This window comes from Adiantum capillus-veneris, chromosome 1 (genome assembly GCF_014529385.1).
Source record: "Adiantum capillus-veneris isolate H3 chromosome 1, ASM1452938v2, whole genome shotgun sequence".
Lineage (NCBI taxonomy): Eukaryota > Viridiplantae > Streptophyta > Polypodiopsida > Polypodiales > Pteridaceae > Adiantum > Adiantum capillus-veneris.
Window position 1 is genome coordinate 152,053,124 of NC_140931.1, and position 20,939 is coordinate 152,074,062.

At 45.7% G+C, this 20,939-nt stretch overlaps 1 long non-coding RNA gene across 3 annotated transcripts in view; it reads left to right on the plus strand.

The window, feature by feature from the left end:
* Positions 1–338: 338 nt before the first annotated feature.
* LOC147465811 (uncharacterized) overlaps positions 339–20,939 on the plus strand; it is an 81,465-nt gene continuing 60,864 nt past the window's right edge. The window contains exons 1-3 of one of the 3 annotated variants that reach the window (XR_015189465.1): positions 339–1,068; positions 1,341–1,607; positions 1,770–4,933. This is a non-coding gene — a long non-coding RNA (uncharacterized LOC147465811). Of the gene's footprint in view, positions 1,069–1,340; positions 1,608–1,769; positions 4,934–20,939 lie in introns of those variants that run through there. The other 2 variants (XR_015189467.1, XR_015189464.1) reach the window with 2 other exon arrangements.

Below are 20,939 nucleotides of genomic sequence, written 5' to 3' on the forward strand. Positions count from 1 at the left end.
AATGGCCTTTGTTAAGCTTTGCCACCATCAAAGCCTCAACAAAAGAGCACATTGAAGCTAGTAGGTGGATTCAATCCTTTTTGAGCTGCTTCATTATAGACTATCTTGCTAGATTCTCGATAGCTTTTAGGAGGAAAAGGAAGGCCAAATGGCACATGGAGGAGACAGAAGGAGAGAGAGAAGTGCCATGCATCAGGAGTTGCAAGAAAGAGAGGGAGATTTTCCCCAGTGTAGGTGACGCATCAGGACAAACCAGGTATTAGAGAGTAGGGAGTTAGTGAGGGCGACCTAGTACGACGGGAGATGGGTCTTTCTTGGTGTGCATCGACTCTGTGTGGCTAATGATGCTTTACTCAATAGTGTGGCCCCTTGCCTTAAAGGTGGGAAGCGTGGGAGAGTTGCAAAGAACTAGGTGTGGTGGCTATCGTATGCACCATGTGGGCAATCCAGGGTTGCCGTGTGGCCTACTATGAAGGGAGTAGGAGATGGTATGAGACAAAGAGAGGGCAAAGGTGGAGAGAGAGAGAGAGAGAGAGAGAGAGAGAGAGGGGTGGGATACACGATCGAGGTTCCAACTTCTTTTCGTGACAAGCACATGAGAGAGAGAGAGAGAGAGAGCGGCTGATGAGGGAGAGGGAGGCAGAGAGAGGGAATGCAAGGGCTTGTGATGCTGCCATGAGAGAGAAGGGAAGAAGAAACCTAAGAGGAGGAGGAGGAGCATCAGAAGGTAGGGGTGGGCACCGTTTTGCTAGGTAGCGTGCGAGAACAACGAGAGAGAGATATGACATCTGCAACTCCTCTCGCGTCTACACACTCGAGAAGAGGGAGAGAAAGAGATGGTGCACAGCGACCCAAAGAGAGAGGGAGAGAGCGTGCGAACGAGAGCGGGCCGGTGACAGGCTCAAGCCTTGAGTGCGAACGAGAGAGAGAGAGAGAGAGAGAGAGAGAGAGAGAATGTGTGCGAATGTCGAGAGCCAGCGAGATGGTAAGTAGAAGGGGTTCCGACCATTCTCCCTATCTCTCTCGTTGGCTTCTGTGTACAAGCCTCAAGGTGCGTGGCGCGTAAAGGTACTCTAGCTCTCAAGTTGCTAACTCTGAGTGAGAGAGAGAGAGAGAGAGAGAGAGAGGGGAGGTGTGCAGTGCAGCTTCGAAGAGCTGTGTGTTTGTGTGAGAAGTGAGTGTGTGTGTGTGAGAGAGAGAGAAAGAGAGAGAGAGAGACGTGTCCAATGGCTCCCCATAGGTTAGGGAGCCCGACCCGCCCTCTATTATCTTCTGTAGTAAGCGTGAGTTTGAAATCTTCCTCTCTTTTGTGGCCGACCACTCTTCTTGCTGATCAGCAGATGTGAGCTCGAGGAGGGAGAATGGGATCAAGAGAGGCTTGAATGTGCACCGCACAGATAGCGGAAAGAAGGCAAGGATTCCAATGCAAAGGCGTGTGCACAGCGAAACCTGAGGTATTCAAGAAAGCAAGAAGATTTAGATGTTTCAAGGAGACGATAGGCTGCAAAACCTGCAGTATTCAAGCAAATCAAGAAGCCGCTGATGTTCCAAGGACGGATTACTGGAGTCAAGAAGACAGGTAGCCAGGCAGCTAGGCTGCAGAGAAGGTAAAGAGTACTTAAATAGAAGGGCTCTTGTGTGTGTATGTATGTATGTGTGTGTGAGTGTGTGTTGTGTGTGTGTATGTATGTGAGAGAAGTAAGAAAGGGAAATGGAGGTACGCAGCTTCTCTTTTCTCCCGCCTTCTGATGTCAAAAATGTGCACGCAGGCCAGTGAGAGCGCGCGAGTGTGTGCTTGTGTGTACCAAAAAGTAAGTGTGTGTGTATGCGGTGTCGCGTGAAAATCCTGCGCGCTACTGTGCCTGCGCCAGCAAGGGTGAGTCACTGTCTGCGCACGAGGCTGTGTGTGTGGGCAGACTCTGAAGGCGGAGTGCTATGAGACAACGCGTGAAGCTCCTGCTGCATAAATTCCCTGCGCACAGCAGCAGCAGTACGCAACGCGCCCTCCTGTTCGTCACTATTGACAGGTGCAATGTTGCACAGCAAGATTGTTGGTGACAGTTGCAGAAGGCTTTGCACGCCAACTGGGGTATTGTTATGTAAGACTGACAAAGCAGTTTGTATACAGGGTAGTGTCTCAGTCAAGCTCCATTTCTTTTAGCAGAATTCAGGAAATGTACATTGTTGTGGGTTTTGGTTGTTGCTTTCGGTGAAGCATGTACATAGCTGTGGTTCATATCTTATTTGCAAGGTTTTCTCAACAATAGACTCCAAAAGTTTCTGGCTAGTAGGTTTTGTTTGCAGAAGGGGTTTTCTTTTAATTTATGTTTGACTCACTGTGCGTCTTTAAGCGTCAGAAAGCGATGGATTCCACGTCGGAGGCAGCTTCTGAGATAAAGGCATGCTTGTATGAGGACTTTGAGGAGGCTTGACAGGCATGGAATGGTCAGGCGCTGCTCTTGAGGTGCGCATTCTGGTGCAGGATCTTATGGACCCAGTTGCGCAGTACGCTATGAATGCAGCTATTCTGTTTTTCTCGGGGAAAATGCCTACTGTGCAAGATGTCGGCCAATGGGTCAGCGTCAAGCTGTCCGTGGTGTCTACTTTGGGGCGCGTGGATTTTATGAAGTTCGAAATCTTTTGCTTGAGATGTCTCCCTCTTTTTTAATACGCAGATGACACATGTTTTCCCGTGGGCACTCACTAAAGACTACCAGAGTCTTATTCGTCACAAATGCCCGGTGTGGGTGGAAATTGTTTATTTCCCTTGCATGTGGAGACATTTCCCGGTGTTGGTGGAAATTGTTTATTTCCGTTGCACGTGGAAATCTTTTGCTTGAGATGTCTCCCCTCTTTTTTAATACGCAGATGACACATGTTTTCCCGTGGGCACTCACTAAAGACTACCAGAGTCTTATTCGTCACAAATGCCCGGTGTGGGTGGAAATTGTTTATTTCCCTTGCACGTGGAGACATTTCCTACCGTTGTTGGCTACGTAGCTCGGGAAGGTTATGTGTCCTCCAAAATTGGATGCGAATACTACCAGGTTTTGTATTCTTTGGGACACGGATAAGATTACCCTTGATGGTATTATGGTTGACTCAGGTGATCCATGGGTGGGCAAGCACCCTTTTAAACTTAAATGGGAAAAATTTGCGAATTCTTGTTTTCGATGCGGCAAATTTGGTCATATGCAATCCGAATGTCCAGAGCCGGTCTTGCAACCCCCTCCCTCTGCTGTTCCTTTGTCCACCTCTCTCCCTACTGGCAAACCCACAAGTGATGCCAAGCAAAGTGGAGTTTCTACTGCTAAAGTGGCTTCGACTGTGGATAAAGGGAAGGGCAAGGTACAACAAGTTACTAATCTTGGGACTGGGACTGCTGTTAAAGGCAAAAAAGTTGGCCTTGTTGATGTCAATACATTGGTGGTGCCGAAAAAAGCACTGAAGATTCGCATGCCACTTTCTGCTCGTAATTACGTTCCTTCTGTTAATGCTAACAAGAATGCATCATTTAAGCAACTTCCATGCAATGACAATCGCACGCTAATTGATGCATGGGATAAAGCGATGCACTCTTACAAAGATGTACTCCTTGGTGAGGCTTCCACATCGCATGTAAACACTATGGACACGTTTCCTGTCTTGACTTAGAGGATGGGTGCTCGCACGGATGCAGTGGATGGAGACGTGTCTATGGGCACCTCCACTTGATTTTGAAACTTGTTGCTTTATGTACATATGTTTCCAATGCAAAGTCATATTAAATGCATCTCATACAATGTGCATGGGTTATGTAACCTGGATAAATGGCGGTTGACCTGGCACTATGTACATACATGTAGGGCAGACATAGTTGTTTTGCAAGAGCACAATCAGCACGAGTTTGCTGGTCAATGTTCCTATTTTGCCGGATATTGGATTGCGTATGCTGGCTTGCAAGATTTCTCTGGTATATTGATGATGAATCGACATGAGCTTCAGCCTGTTATGTTATACAACGATCCGCTTGGTCTGTGGATGGTTGTACAGTGTTTGTTGAATGGTCGAGTTCATGAATTTGGAGGTACATATGCATATACGGCCTCTGGGCAAAGAGCTGCTTTGTGGCGAGAAATCTCGTCTCACCCATGGACATCGAATGCATTTTTGTGTGGAGATTTCAATAATACTCCTGATTTACTTGACAGCACCACAGGACATTCGCATATGTTGCTTGCGGAGAAGCATATCTGGGATCTTCTAGTTGCCTCTGCTCAAATGATTGATATATGGCGTTCTTTGCATCCTGATGCCTCTGGTTTTACCTTTCAGCATGCTACTCATTCCTCTTACGGAGCACGATTAGATCGTTGGTATTTGCTTAATGGGCAACAATATGAAGAATTTGTATGTGACATGAGGATAGATTATGCTTTGCAATTATCGGATCATTTTCTCTTTTGCTGTCGTTGTCTTTTGGACAGTCTCTTTGTCGATTAAACATGTTATGCTTCCCTCGGGTGCTTCAACTTCTTTGAAGCGAGAATTGGCTAAGGTTATGGTTTCACATTTCCGTACGGTGTTTGCTGCCCCATCTTAGCCTTCTTCGGCAGCTTGTCGAGCGCGTGAATTGTTGCTTTCTTATGTTCGTCCGATCCTGTCTTCACAGGAGGCACAATGCCTTGAAGATCCTTTCTCTGTCGCCGAATTGCATGGTGCCTTGCTTGCATTGGGCCGGTGGAGATCTGCTGGTTGAGACGGACTTACTGTGGAATTTTTCCTCTCGTTTTGGGATGACCTTAAACAACCCCTGATCTTCATGATAAATGTGGCATGGGAAAAACAGGATCTGCCAATTTCATGGAAAGAGGGCTTACTTAAGTTGTTGCCCAAGCAAGCGCTTTGCGAGCAGTTCTCTCATTGGCGGCCCATAACTTTGATGCCGGTTATATACAAGATTTTGGCTAAAATGTTGGTCCATCGTATCAAGGACCATTTGTTTACAGGGCTTCATCAGGCTCAGTATGGTTTCATTCCTCGTCGTCAAATCATGGACAATTTGGCCAATCTTATGATTGGCATGGAATATGCGAAGTATACGCAACAAGATGTGCTTGTCATGCAAGTTGATATTGAAAAGGCCTTTGACACTGTGTATTGGGACTTCATTGCTGCCACAATGAGATGTCTAAGATTTGGTCCTAAGTTGGCAACTGTGGTTTATTTCTTGTATGATTGTAGTACGTCTTCGGGCATCCTGGACGGGGAATTGACAGAATCGTGGCCGCTTGGTTGTTCGGTTAGGCAAGGTTGCCCTATTAGTACTTTGCTGTATGCAATTGCTTCTCATCCTTTGTTGATGTATCTTGATCACTTGACCTCTGCGCAACATCTTCATGGTTTGCAGCTACCTTCGGGTCATACTTTTATTGGGCAGGCTTATGCAAATGACTCGCTATTTATGCCCCGCAATCAGCAAAATGATGTTCAAGAGATTATGAACGCTTTGGAATTGTTTGTGCTTGCAGCTGGTCTAAAAGTCAATTTTCGTAATCAAAGCTTCTGCCACTTCGTTCTTGTGATTGGCATGCTCTGTTGTGGCCAGTAGAGATTGTTCTTCCAAATGTAATCACTAGGCATTTGGGTTATCCAATTGGATGGAATGTTACTCACACGCAGAAAGTGGATTGGGTTATGAATCGCCTGAATGTTAAACTGCATTACTGGAAGCTTTCTACCTTGCCGCTACATGTTCGCCTACGAATTGTTCAGAGTATCCTTGTGGCATATGTTCAGTTCTTTTTGCCATTGTTGCATTGGCCCCGTCATTGTCTTGACTCTCTCATGTCGGCCATTTTGTCTCATTTGTGGCAAACGCGTGCTCACAAAAAAGGGTTGCGCTTGATATCGATGGCAAAACTATATACAACAAAGTGCTTTGGTGGTTTGAATATATTGGACCTGCGTAGGCATGTCATTGCTAGGAAGGCTATGCTTTTGCCTACACTTGTGCAACAATCTCAGCCTTGGACTCTTATTTTTGCACACTTGACTCAGCATGTGGTTACATCTTCATTTGGTCACTGGCAATCATCCATGTGGGAGGCAGTATTTGGTAAGATGGATGCTCGTATTCCTGGATGCCCTGTTTCTTCCACCTTGCTTTCTGCATGGAAACAGGTTACGATTTATCTTTCCTGGAATGCTCGGAGGGAAGGAAACTCGCTTCGTGCGGAGAGTCTTCATTGGAGTCGGGCTTTTTCTCTTACTTTGGTTGACCGCTCGCCTCGCCAGGCGTATTTCCTCTCCTGCCGTGGCATTCGAGTGGTTGAGGATGTGGTGGATGCAGATGGTTTCACTTTCGAGTTTCCATTTGCCGCTCGCCGCTTTGGATTGGGCATGCACTATCGTCAGATTTGGAGAGAATTACAACAAATGTTGTCAGGTTTCTTGCCGGTTTCACCTTTGGCTGATGGTGATCGCATGTCTGACTGGAAGCTTGGGGAAATGCCATTTCGAGATATTTCTGCTGGCCGGGCATATGCTCTTCTGCTGGCTCGTCCTTGGATTGCTGATCATTGCGACGCTATTTGGCACATGCATAAATCAGATATTTGGTGGCGCGGGATTATATCTGCACTATGGGAAAGTCGTTTGCCATTGAAAGAGCGTTTGTTTCTTTGGCGGTGTTTACTTGGTGTGCTCCCAGTCGGTACCTTTCTTAGGATGCGCCGTATCCGTTCTTCATCATGTGTCCGTTGCTTATCTGTCGATGAGGATGTTTGTCACCTCTTGTGGGATTGCCGTGTCACTTGAGAATTCCTTCGTCGGGTTTCTGCATGTATGCGGCTACGTTTTCCCACGACGGTCTTCCATAAGCGGTTTTGGATTTTCGGTATCTTCTCGCCGGCGTTGCAGTGCTTTGTAGCCTTCTTCATGTGGGTCAGGTTTTGGGCATACTGGAGCCTGTGGCGGCAGCGTTATGGCTATATGTTCCATCGCGTTCATACGGATCCACTACCTTTCTTCAAGATCTCCCTTCGGCAATCTTTGAGGTTTGCCTTGGAAGTTGGTGATATCATAGCAGAGATACATCAGCTTTCTTATGAATGTTTTTAGCTATTCTATACCGCCGAACACTGTTGTGTTCCTTTCCTTGTACATCTTTTTGGTGGGTTTTCCTCTCTTTGAGGTTTTCCACAGATAGCTAAATCAATTGATTTGCAAAAAAAAAGTGAGTGTGTATTGTGGAAGAAGCAGATTTATCAACTTCCAAGATTCAGAAAAAGCGCCCTCCAAGCTCCTTCAGGACTTTTCTACCCCTTGAAACTGTTGCCATGGTAGGCTAGCTCTGTGCTCCACATCCTTAGGCTCAAAGAAGCAGGGTTACATAATTAGGTTCCAAGGGGAGCCCCCATCTATCACTACTCCTTCCTACCTATCCTTGCTACCAACTCAGAGCCCTACCAGCCTTCTAGCCTTTGCAATAAGCTCAGACTTGGCATCAACTGCTCTACAGCACTATCAATCCACCACCAAAGGCCCATTCAAATGCCACTAGCAAACGGCCTTACCTGCAGATCAAGCAACTTAACACCCTTACCAAATGGTGTATCCAGAATCCTCTGTTAGTGGATATGGCTCACCTAAAGCTGCGCTAAGAAGAAGGATCTGTAACAAGGAAGTAGGATACCTGTTGATATTCGTTATCGTGAGTTACTTGAAAAGAACACATAGTTGGGCAACAAGTTGGTTAGTATGTATGTGAAGTGCGGTGTACTTCCCAAAGTGCAACAGGCCCATGTTATCTCCAATAGGGTGGTAGGGGTGCGTCAGAAAGCTGTGGACTGTTTTCAACATATGCAGAGAGAGGACGGTGCACTTCTCATAGTTCAACAGGTCCTTTGACTCCGCAATATAGTCTCATAGAGTGCATTGATTGCAGGATGGGCAATATGTATGCCAAGTGCGATGCACTTCCTACAGCGTGATAGGTCGTCGACGAGGTTCCTGTCCAAAATATTGTCTCATGGAGTGAATTTATTGCAAGATATGTCCAACAGGGTCAAGGTCAGGAAGTGGGCTACTTCAACTGATGTAGAGAGAGGGCATCTCTCCAAATGTAATCACATACTCTTGCACCTTGAAGGCATGCGGCATTACACAAGGAAGTAGGATACCTGTTGATATTTGTTATCATGAGTTACTTGAAAACAACACATACTTGGGCAACACGTTAGTCACTATGTATGTCAAGTGCGGTGTACTTTTGCAAGTGCAACAAACCCATGTTATCTCCAATAGGATGGGTGGGGTCAGAAAGCTGTGGGCTGGTTTCAACATATGCAGAGAGAGGACGGTGCATTTCTCAGAGTTCAACAAGTCCTCATCCGTAGTTGTTGTCTCAACGAGTGCATTGATTTGCAGGATCGGCAATATGTACGCCAAGTGCGATGCACTTCCTAGAGCGCGATAGTCCTCGACGAGGTTCCTGTTCGAAATGTTGTCTCATGGAGTGAATTGATTGTAGGATATGTCCAACATGGTCAAGGTCAGAAAGTGTGATATTTGAGCTGATGTAGAGAGAGGGCATCTCTCCAAATGCAATCACGTGCTCTTGCACCTTGAAGGCATGCCGCATTACAGAAGACGCTCAGATTCACAGTGCGAACCTTGACAAGGTTCCTGTCCAAAATGTTGTCTCATGGAGTTAATTGATTGCAGGATATGTCCAACAGGGTCAAGGTCAGGAAGTTGGCTATTTCAGCTGATGTAGAGAGAGGGCATCTCTCCAAATGCAATCACATACACTTGCACCTCGAGGGCATGCGGCATTACACAAGGAAGTAACATTTAAAGTAAGTCTCTATCCATCATGCACTGAAAACAATGAAAGTCTCCCTAACCCAACACAACACTAAGGTTTCTTTTAGAAAGCAAAAAGGAGAAAAGCATCCCTAAGACTTCTCGAAAGCTTTTTGCTTCGACAAGTGAACCTTGTATCTCGACGACATAGGAGGACACACACACACACACACACACACACACACACAGAGATTGGATTATCATCCACGGAGGTCAGATATGACCCATGTGACCAACACGAAACATTACAAAAATTTCTAATGGAGGCATTAGATACATATTAGTTAAGGATTGACGGCCAACAGTTACTTCAAAAGAATACATACTTGGGCAACACGTTAGTCAATATGTATGTCAAGTGCGGTGTACTTCTCAAAGTGCAACAAACCCATGTTATCTCCAATAGGGTGGTCGGGGTCAGAAAGCTGTGGGCTGTTTTCAACATATGCAGAGAGAGGACGGTGCATTTCTCAGAGTTCAACAAGTCCTCGACTCCGCAATGTTGTCTCATAGAGTGCATTGATTGCAAGATGGGCAATATGTACGCCAAGTGCGATGCACATCCTAGAGCGCGATAGGTCCTCGACGAGGTTCCTGTTCGAAATGTTGTCTCATGGAGCGAATTGACTGCTGGATAAGTCCAACATGGTCAAGGTCAAAAACTGCGCTATTTCAGTTGATGTAGAGAGAGGGCATCTCTCCAAATGCAATCACGTGCTCTTGCACCTTGAAGGCATGCGACATTACACAAGATGCTCAGATTCACGGTGCGAACCTTGAGGAGGTTCCTGTCCAAAATGTTGTCTCATGGAGTGAATTGATTGCCGGATATGTCCAACAGTGTCAAGGTGAGGAAGTGGACTATTTCACCTGACGTAGAGAGAGGGTATCTCTCCAAATGCAATCACATACACTTGCACCTTCAAGGCATGGGGCATTACACAAGGAAGTAGGATACGTGTTGATATTTGTTATCGTGAGTTACTTGAAAAGAACACATACCTGGGCAACATGTTAGTAAGTATGTATGTCAAGTTCGGTGTAATTCTCAAAGTGCAACAAGCCCATGTTATCTCCAATAGGGTGGTCGGGGTCAGAAAGCTGTGGGCTGTTTTCAACATATGCAGAGAGAGGACGGTGCATTTCTCAGAGTTCAACAAGTCCTGGAGTCCGCAATTGTTGTCTCAAAGAGTGCATTGATTGGAGGATGGGCAATATGTACGCCAAGTGCGATGCACTTCCTAGAGCGCGATAGCTCCTCGACGAGGTTCCTGTACGAAATGTTGTCTCATGGAGTGAATACATTGCATGATATGTCCAACATGGTCAAGGTCAGAAAGTGCACTATTTCAGCTGATGTAGAGAGAGGGCATCTCTCCAAATGCAATCACGTGCTCTTGCACCTTGAAGGCATGCGGCATTACACAACATGCTCAGATTCACACTGCGAACCTTGACGAGGTTCCTGTCCAAAATGTTGTCTCATGGAGTGAATTGATTGCCGGATATGTCCAATAGGGTCAAGGTCAGGAAGTGGGCTATTTCAGGAAAGATAGAGAGAGGTCATCTCTCCAAATGCAATCACATACCTTGAAGGCACGCGGCATAACACAGGGAAGTAGGATACCTGTTGATATTTGTTATCGTGAGTTACTTGAAAAGAACACATATTTGGGCAAGACGTTAGTCAGTATGTATGTCAAGTTCGGTGTACTTCTCAAAGTGCAACAAGCCCATGTTATCTCCAATAGGTCGTCGTGGTCAGGGGAACACGTTAGTCAATATGTATGTCAAGTGTTGTGTACTTCTCAAAGTGCAACAAGCCCACGTTATCTCCAATAGGCTGGGCGGGGTCAAAAAGCTGTGCGCTGTTTTCAACATATGCAGAGAGAGGACGGTGCATTTCTTAGAGTTCAACAAGTCCTCGACTCCGCAATGTTGTCTCATAGAGTAGGATGGGCAATATGTACGCCACGTGCGATGCACTTCTTAGATTGCGATAGGTCCTTGACGAGGTTCCTGTTCGAAATGTTGTCTCATGGAGTGAATTGATTGCAGGATATGTCCAACAGGGTCAAGGTCAGAAAGTGCGCTATTTTAGCTTATGTAGAGAGAGGGCATCTCTCCAAATGCTATCACGTGCTCTTGCACCTTGAAGGCATGCGGCATTACACAAGATGCTCAGATTCACACTGCGAACCTTGACCAGGTTCTTGTGCAAAATGTTGTCTCATGGAGTGAATTGATTGCAGGATATGTCCAACAATGTCAAGGTCAAGAAGTGGGCTATTTGAGCTGATGTAGAGAGAGGGCATCTCTCCAAATGCAATCACATACTCTTGCACCTTGAAGGCATGCGGCATTACACAAGGAAGTAGGATACCTGTTGATATTTGTTATCGTGAGTTTACTTGAAAAGAACACATACCTGGGCAACACGCTAGTCAGTATGTATGTCAAGTGCGGTGTACTTCTCAAAGTGCAACAAGCCCATGTTATCTCCAATAGGGTGGTCGGGGTTTGAAAGCTGTGGGCTGTTTTCAACATATGCAGAGAGAGGACGGTGCATTTCTCAGAATTGAAGAAGTCCTCGACTCAGCAATTGGTGTCTCATAGAGTGCATTGATTGCAGGATGGGCAATATATACGCCGAGTGCGATGCACTTCCTAGAGCGCGATAGGTCTTGGACGACGTTCCTATTCGAAATGTTGTCTCATGGATGAATTGATTGCATGATATGTCCAACATGGTCAAGGTAAAAAACTGCGCTATTTCAACTGATGTAGGGAGAGGGCATCTCTCCAAATGCAATCATGTGCTCTTGCACCTTGAAGGCATGCGTGTAAGGTGCAGCGGAATGAATGTTGTTTTTCTCAAGATGAGTGATCCATATTTGCTCAAGGTTCCTTTTAGTTCTTATGGAAGGGAGAGCCTTCTGTTCTTAATGGAGAATGCTGTGGTCACGAACAAAGTGAGTGGACACTGTGCGTGCAATTGTATGAGATTGAGAGAAAGAGAGAAGAGATATACGACACCCGAGAGGTTGTAAAACCCTCCTCTGAAGGCCCCACTCTTGTCGGCGAGAGTGGTCTACTTAGGATTGCACAAAGTGGTACAATGACGATGCAATGGACTGATGCGATTTGGGACTGTGTCGATGACGACGACGATGACTTTAGGGCTGAAATCTGCAGTCTTCGAACTGCTGAAATTCGGTGCTGTTTCGGTGGCTGAAAGTGACTGTTTTGGGTGCGTTTTCGAGGGCTGAAAATGGCTATCTTCTGTAACCAACTAGGGCTGAATCTGCTACTGTCTTGACTGCTGAAAACGTTTCTTCTTTTGTTGCGGAATGGGTTGAAAACCAAAACGCTGGCAGATCTGGATGGTACTAGCAAAAACGCTAGGCAACTGGAAGTGCTGGCGATGGTAGCAATGGAAAACGCCAGGCTAGGGGAGACTGTAGGCGATGGCAACATTGAAAACGCCAGAGGCTGTGGGTGGTGGAGGGAACTGAAAACGCTAGGCTGAATGTTGATGGCGATCGAGCAAGGCTGAAAACGCATCAGGGGAGTTACTGCGGGTTCTTGCTGAGAAGACGCCTGTTGAGCGGGAAGCTCCCTCTGCTTCTTCTGCCATTGAGTGCTAACTTGGGTTTGCTTATATATTAACTTACCCAATTTGCCCTACTCCGTTCCCAACGAAAGTCACTTAATAAATAAGTGAAAATTGTCAAAAATAGGGAAGTTAGGCTAAAGTCACTTGAAAAATTCCCAAACTGACTCTGATGGAATCTGATGTAAATGCTTATGCTTATGCTATGTGCAACCAGAGGATATGCATCTACACTAAGTGACTGGGCATGCACGGTCTATGAATAGACTCACAAAAGTGCGAGATCACTTCTAAATCTAGACTGGCGGAATTGACTGAACCATGTTATGCTGTAGCTTGTCCACGGACCCATAGGGTTGGATGTGTCACGTGACATCCCCTCCTTTTCAAAGTGAGGTACTGGTACCGACTCTTTGGCGTCGAGGGAGATCGCCAATAGCATCTGGAATCCTGGAAGGGACTCTTCTCTAGGCCACTCTGATGTGTGGGTCGTGCGGTACTTGAACTTCATAAATGTCTGCAAAGTCTTCTTCTTTGGGCCGCACCGAAAGCGACACAAAGTCTGTTGTGGCTCCTTCGATGCTTCATCTTCGTTGAGTTCCATGCTTCGTTCTTCTTCAAGAATCTCCATGGCTGAAAATTCCTGAAACCACTTCCGACACAAAAACATGAACATACCCATTTCATGTAAAGTGAGTGGAAAAAATCGTATCTTCCTCAAAGACTGTGCATGCAATGTAGATGAACAAATAGACGGAGTGCCAAACCGTTCATCCCATACACGCAAACAATGAGATCCAACCTTTCTTTCCTGATCTAAATCAATCAAATGTGGCAATTCACAATGGAAATGCCTATGCTTGGTGCTCATACTTTCATGTGCTTTGTCGACAACTGTGTCGTGCCAAGGAAGAGACATGGAATGTGACTTCCTGACATGCATACTTTTCAACTTTTCATGAAAAATCCGCATACATTCGTGCTCATTCATGATGGAAACGTGCTCAACGTACAGTATGTCATGCCTAAGAAAAGGGATCACATAAAGACGTCGACTAAAATACAGGAAACGATCACGAATGAAACACTTGATCACTGCGTATGAATCAATCATGCGAACACATAATACTTCCTGTAAGTGGTCTTGAGACCTAGGCTCGAGAGCCAAGATCGGTTCTTCCTGAGGAGGTTCTTTGGACCTAGGCTCGAGAGCCAAGATCGATCCTTCGGGATCTATCGAATCTTCTTGTGGAGGATCTGTGGACCTCGACTCGAAAGCCAAGATCGATTCGTCGTGATTGATCGAATCTACAACGAGGTTAGCTTCGCTAGAAAAAGCATCAACTAACTCATCATCCTTGTGAACAATCACTTCATCTTCATGCAACTCATCATGCTTGTGAGAAATCACATCTTGATCATGCAAATCATCATGCTCGTGAGAAATCACATCTTGATCATGCAAATCATCATGCTTGTCAGTGTCATCCAAATCATCATGCTTATCATTGTCATTCAAATCATTATCAGTCAATTCATCATGCTAATCATGCAAATCCTGTGTATCAAGCTTTGGAGAAGAACAGACTGAGAGAGTCTCCATTTCCTGAATCTCTTGCATCTGTATCGGCACTTGAGACAAGAGTCGCAAGAACTCTTGCATGTGTCGGTCACGTTGTTTTTGTCTTGCTTTTCTTTCGGCTTCTCTTTCTGTTTTGTCTTCTGCGTGTCTGCGTTTCATTTCTGCCATTCTTGCTGCATTTCTTGCTTCGCGTTGTAAATTCTGTTCCATAAACAACAGCTCCAACTCCTTCATTAGAGTTAGTGCAATCTTTGTTGTAGATGGGGAAGGGTCAGAAAAACCTCCTGGTGGGGAAAATTCTTCTTCGCCTCTCTCATGCTCATCACCTCCAAGCGAAGTATCCATTCTGCTTCGAGTGATGACCATTCTGAAGTCGTGGATTCTTGTGGTCTTGGGTTCTTAAGTTCACGAGGAACTTGGGTTCTTGAGGGTCTTGGGTTCTTGAGGTTCTTGAGTTCTTGAGGTTCTTGAGGTTTTCTTTCGCTTGCAAACCGTGTTTGAGAAGGATCTTCTCTTCACCCGAGTTCTACTCTTTTCCGCGTGTGCACCCCTTGGCGGCCTTGCGCTCACACCAAGGTTGCTTTTTCCCACCTCACGTCGATTGGTTGGCCGCTAAGTGCACGGTCCGCTCTCAATGAGTGAAAAGAGACACAAGGGGAGGCTGGACAAGCCCTTCTTTTCTGCGATTCCTGTCACTCTTCAAAAACACGATTAGGAATCGACACGCCTAAGCGAACTTGGGTTCGTGCAACCGCAACAAGCAAAAAAAATTCTTGTGATTCTTGTGGTTCTTTCCTTAAGTGATACAGAACACTGCCAAAGCTCTGAGACCAATGTAAGGTGCAGCGGAATGAATGTTGTTTTTGTCAAGATGAGTGATCCACATTTGCTCAAGGTTCCTTTTAGTTCTTATGGAAGGGAGAGCCTTCCGTTCTTAATGGAGAATGCTGTGGTCACGAACAAAGTGAGTGGACATTGTGCATGCAAGTGTATGAGACTGAGAGAAAGACAGAAGAGAGATACGACACCCGAGAGGTTGTAAAACCCTCCTCCGAAGGCCCCACTCTCGTCGGTGAGAGTGGTCTACTTACGATTGCACAAAGTGGTACAATGACGATGCAATGGACTGATGCGATTTGGGACTATGTCGATGACGACGACGACGACTTTAGGGCTGAAATCTGTAGTCTTTTAACTGCTGAAATTCGGGGCTGTTTCGGTGGCTGAACATGACTGTTTTGGGTGCGTTTTCGAGGGCTGAAAATGGCTATCTTCTGTAACCAACTAGGGCTGAATCTGCTACTGTCTTGACTGCTGAAAACGTTTCTTCTTTTGTTGCGGAATGGGTTGAAAACCAAAACGCTGGCAGATCTGGATGGTACTAGCAAAAACGCTAGGCAATTGGAAGTGCTGGCGATGGTAGCAATGGAAAACGCCAGGCTAGGGGAGACTGTAGGCGATGGCAACATTGGAAACGCCAGAGGCTGTGGGTGGTGGAGGGAACTGAAAAGCTAGGCTGAATGTTGATGGCGATCGAGCAAGGCTGAAAACGCATCAGGGGAGTTACTGCGGGTTCTTGCTGAGAAGACGCCTGTTGAGCGGGAAGCTCCCTCTGCTTCTTCTGCCATTGAGTGCTAACTTGGGTTTGCTTATATATTAACTTACCCAATTTGCCCTACTCCGTTCCCAACGAAAGTCACTTAATAAATAAGTGAAAATTGTCAAAAATAGGGAAATTAGGCTAAAGTCACTTGAAAAATTCCCAAACTGACTTTGATGGAATCTGATGTAAATGCTTATGCTTATGCTATGTGCAACCAGAGGATATGCATCTACACTAAGTGACCGGGCATGCACGGTCTATGAATAGACTCACAAAAGTGCGAGATCACTTCTAAATCTAGACTGGCGGAATTGACTGAACCATGTTATGCTGTAGCTTGTCCACGGACCCATAGGGTTGGATGTGTCACGTGACAATGCGGCATTACACAGGATGCTCAGATTCACAGTGCGAACCTTGACGAGGTTCCTGTTCGAAATGTTGTCTCATGGAGTGAATTGATTGCAGGGTATGTCCAACATGGTCAAGGTCAGAAAGTGCGCTATTTCAGCTGATGTAGAGAGAGGGCATCTCTCCAAATGCAATCACGTGCTCTTGCACCTTGAAGGCATGCGGCATTACACAAGATGCTCAGATTCACAGTGCGAACCTTGACGAGGTTCCTGTCCAAAATGTTGTCTCATGAAGTGAATTGATTGCCGGATATGTCCAACAGGGTCAAGGTCAGGAAGTAGGCTTTTTCAGCTGACGTAGAGAGAGGGCATCTCTCCAAATGCAATCACATACTCTTGCACCTTGAAGGCATGGGGCATTACACAAGGAACTAGGATACCTGTTGATATGTGTTATCATGAGTTACTTGAAAAGAACACATACTGAGCCAACACGTTAGTCAGTATGTATGTCAAGTGCGGTGTACTTCTTAAAGTGCAACAAGCCTGTGTTATCTCCAATAGGCTGGTCGGGGTCAGAAATCTGTGGGTTGTTTTCAACATATGCAGAGAGAGGATGGTGCATTTCACAGAGTTCAACAAGTCCTGGACTCCGCAAGGTTGTCTCATAGAGTAGGATGGGCAATATGTACGCCAAGTGCGATGCACTTCCTAGAGCGCGATAGGTCCTCGACGAGGTTCCTGTTCGAAATGTTGTCTCATGGAGTGAATTGATTGCAGCATATGTCCAACATGGTCAATGTTAGAAAGTGCGCTATTTCAGTTGATGTACAGAGAGGGCATCTCTCCAAATGCAATCACGTGCTCTTGCACCTTGAAGGCATGCGGCATTACACAAGATGCTCAGATTCACAGTGCGAACCTTGACGAGGCTCCTGTCCAAAATGTTGTCTCATGGAGTGAATTGATTGCCGGATATGTCCAACATGGTCAACGTCATGAAGTGGGCTATTTCAGCTGACGTAGAGAGAGGGCATCTCTCCAACTGCAATCACATACTCTTGCACCTTGAAGGCATGGGACATTACTCAAGGAAGTAGGATACCTGTTGATATTTGCTATTGTGAGTTACTTGAAAAGAACACATACTCCGACAACACGTTAGACAGTATGTATGTCAAGTGCGGTGTACTTCTCAAAGTGCAACAAGCCAATGTTATCTTCAATAGGGTGGTCGGGGTCAGAAAGCTGTGGGCTGTCTTCAACATATGCAGAGAGAGGACGGTGCATTTCTCAGAGTTCAACAAGTCCTCGACTCTGCAATGTTGTGTTATAGAGTGCATTGATTGCAAGATGGGCAATATATACGCCCAGTGGGATGCACTTCCTAGAGCGCTATAGGTTCTCGACGAGGCTCGTGTTCGAAATGTATTCTCATGGACTGAATTGATTGCCGGATATGGCCAACAGGGCCAAGGTCACGAAGTGGGCTTTTTCAGCTGTCGTAAACAGAGGGCATCTTTCCAAATGCAATGACATACTCTTGGACCTTGAAGGCATGGGGCATTACACAAGGAAGTAGGATACCTGTTGATATTTGTTATCGTGAGTTACTTGAAAAGAATACATACTTGGGCAACATGTTAGTCGGTATGTATGTCATGTGTAGTCTACTTCTCAAAGTGCAACAAGCCCATGTTATCTCCAATAGGCTGGTCCGGGTCAAAAATCTGTGGGCTGTTTTCAACATATGCAGAGAGAGGACGGTGCATTTCTCAGAGTTCAACAAGTCCTCGACACCGCAATGTTGTCTCATAGAGTAGGATGGGCAATATGTACGCCAAGTGCGATGTACTTCTTAGAGCGCGATAGGTCATCGACGAGGTTCCTATTCGAAATGTTGTCTCATGGAGTGAATTGATTGCAGGATATGTCCAACATGGTCAAGGTCAGAAAGTGCGCTATTTCAGCTGATGTAGAGAGAGGGCATCTCTCCACATGCAATCACGTGATCTTGCACCTTGAAGGCATGCGGTATTACCCAAGATGCTCAGAATCACACTGCGAACTTTGACGAGGTTCTTGTGCAATATGTTGTCTCATGGAGTGAATTGATTGCAGGATATGTCCAACAGGGTCAAGGTCAGAAAGTGGCCTATTTCAGCTGATGTAGAGAAAGGGCATCTCTCCAAATGCAATCACATACTCTTGCACCTTGGAGGCATGGGGCATAACACAAGGAAGTAGGATACCTATTGATATTTCTTAACGTGAGTTACTTGAAAAGAACACATACTTGGGCAACACGTTAGTCAGTATGTATGTCAAGTGCGGTGTACTTCTCAAAGTGCAACAAGCCCATGTTATCTCCAATAGGTGGTCGGGGTCAGAAACCGTGGGCTGTTTTCAGCATATGGAGAGAGAGGACGGTGCATTTCTCAAGGTTCAAAAAAAGTCCTCGAGTCTGCAATTGTTGTCTCATAGAGTGCATTGATTGCAGGATGGGCAATATATACGCCGAGTGCGATGCACTTCCTAGAGCGCGATAGGTCCTCGACGATGTTCCTTTTCGAAATGTTGTCTTATGGAGTGAATTGATTGCATGATATGTCCAACATGGTCAAGGTCAGAAACTGCGCTCTTTCAGCTGCTGTAGAGAGAGGGCATCTCTCCAAATGCAATCACCTGCTCTTGCACCTTGAAGGCATGTGGCATTACACAGGATGCTTAGATTCACAGTGCGAACCTTGACGAGGTTCCTTACCAAAATGTTGTCTCACGGAGTGAATTGATTGCAGGATATGTCCAACAGGGTCAAGGTCAGGAGGTGGGCTATTTCAGCTGATGTAGAGAGAGGTCATCTCTCCAAATGCAATCACATACTCTTGCACCTTGAAGGCACGCAGCATTACACAAGGAATTAGGATACCTGTTGATATTTGTTATCCCGAGTTACTTGAAAAGAACACATACTTGGGCAACAGGTTAGTCAGTATGTATGTCAAGTGCGGTGTACTTCTCAAAGTGCAACAAGCCCATGTTATCTCCAGTAGGGTGGTTAGGGTCACAAAGCTATGGGGTGTTTTCAACATATGCAGAGAGAGGACGGTGCATTTCTCAGAGTTCAACAAGTCCTCGACTCCGCAATGTTGTCTCATAGAATGCATTGATTGCAGGATGGGCAATATGTACATCAAGTGCGATGCACTTCCTAGTGCACGATAGGTCCTCGACGAGGCTCCTGTTCGAAATGTTGTGTCATAAAGTTATTTGATTGCAGGATATGTCCAACATGGTCAAGGTCAGAAAGTGCGCTATTTCAGCTGATGTAGAGAGAAGGCATCTATCCAAATGCAATCAAGACCTCTTGCACCTTGAAGGCATGCGGCATTACACAAGATGCTCAGATTCGCAGTGCGAACCTTGACGAGGTTCCTGTCCAAAATGTTGACTCATGCAGTGAATTGATTGCCGCATATGTCCAACAGGGTCAAGGTCAGGAAGTGGGCTATTTCAGCTGATGTAGAGAGAGGGAATCCCTCCAAATGGAATCACATACTCTTGCACCTTCAAGGCATGGGGCATTACACAAGGAAGTAGGATAATTGTTGATATTTGTTATCCTGAGTTACTTGAAACGAACACATACTTGGGCAACACGTTAGTAAGTATTTATGTCAAGTTCGGTGTACTTCTCAAAGTGCAACAAGCCCATGTTATCTCCAATACAGTGGTCGGGGTCAAAAAGCTGTGGGCTATTTTCAACATATGCAGAGAGAGGGGTGCATTTCTCAGAGTTCAACAAGTCCTCGACTCCGCAATGTTGTCTCATAGAGTAGGATGGGCAATATGTACGACAAGTGCGATGCACTTCCTAGAGCGCGATAGGTCCTCGACGAGGTTCTTGTTCGGAATGTTGTCTCATGGAGTGAATTGATTGTAGGATATGTCCAACATGGTCAAGGTCAGAAAGTGCGCTATTTCAGCTGATGTAGAGAGAGGGCATCTCTCCAAATGCAATCACGTGCTCTTGCACCTTGAAAGCATGAGGCATTACACAAGATGCTCAAATTCACAATGCAAACCTTGACGAGGTTTCTTTCCAAAATGTTGTCTCGTGCAGTGAATTGATCGCCGCATATGTCCAACAGTGTCAAGGTCATGAAGTGGGCTATTTCGGCTGATGTAGACAGAGGGAATCTCTCCAAATGCAATCACATACTCTTGCACCTTGAAGGCATGCGAAATTACACAAGGAAGTAGGATACCTGCTGATATTTGTTATCGTGAGCTACTTGAAAAGAACACATACTTGGGCAACACGTTAGTCAGTATGTATGTCAAGTGCGCTGTACTTCTCATAGTGCAAAAAGCCCATGTTATCTCCAATAGGGTGGTCGTGGTTTAGAAAGCTGTGGGCTGTTTTCAACATATGCAAAGAGAGGACGATGCATTTCTCAGAGTTCAACAAGTCCTCGACTTTACAATGTTGTCTCATAGAGTAGGATGGGCAATATGTACGCCAAGTGCGATGCAGTTCCTAGAGCGTGATAGGTCCTCGACGAGGTTCCTGTTCGAAATGTTGTGTCATGGAGTGAATTGATTGCAGGATATGTCCAACATGGTCAAGGTCAGAAAGTGCGCTATTTCAGCTGATGTAGAGAGAGGGCATCTGTCCAAATGCAATCAAGTGCTCTTGCACCTTGAAGGCATGCGCCATTAGACAAGACTCTCACATTCACAGTGTGAACCTTAACGAGGTTCTTGTGCAAAATGTTGTCTCATGGAGCGAATTGATTGCAGGATATGTCCAACAGGGTCAAGGTTAGGAAGTGCGATATTTTAGCTGATGTAGAGAGAGGTCATCTCTCCCAATGCAATCACATACTCTTGCACCTTGAAGGCATGCGGCATTACACTAGGAAGTAGGATACCTATTGA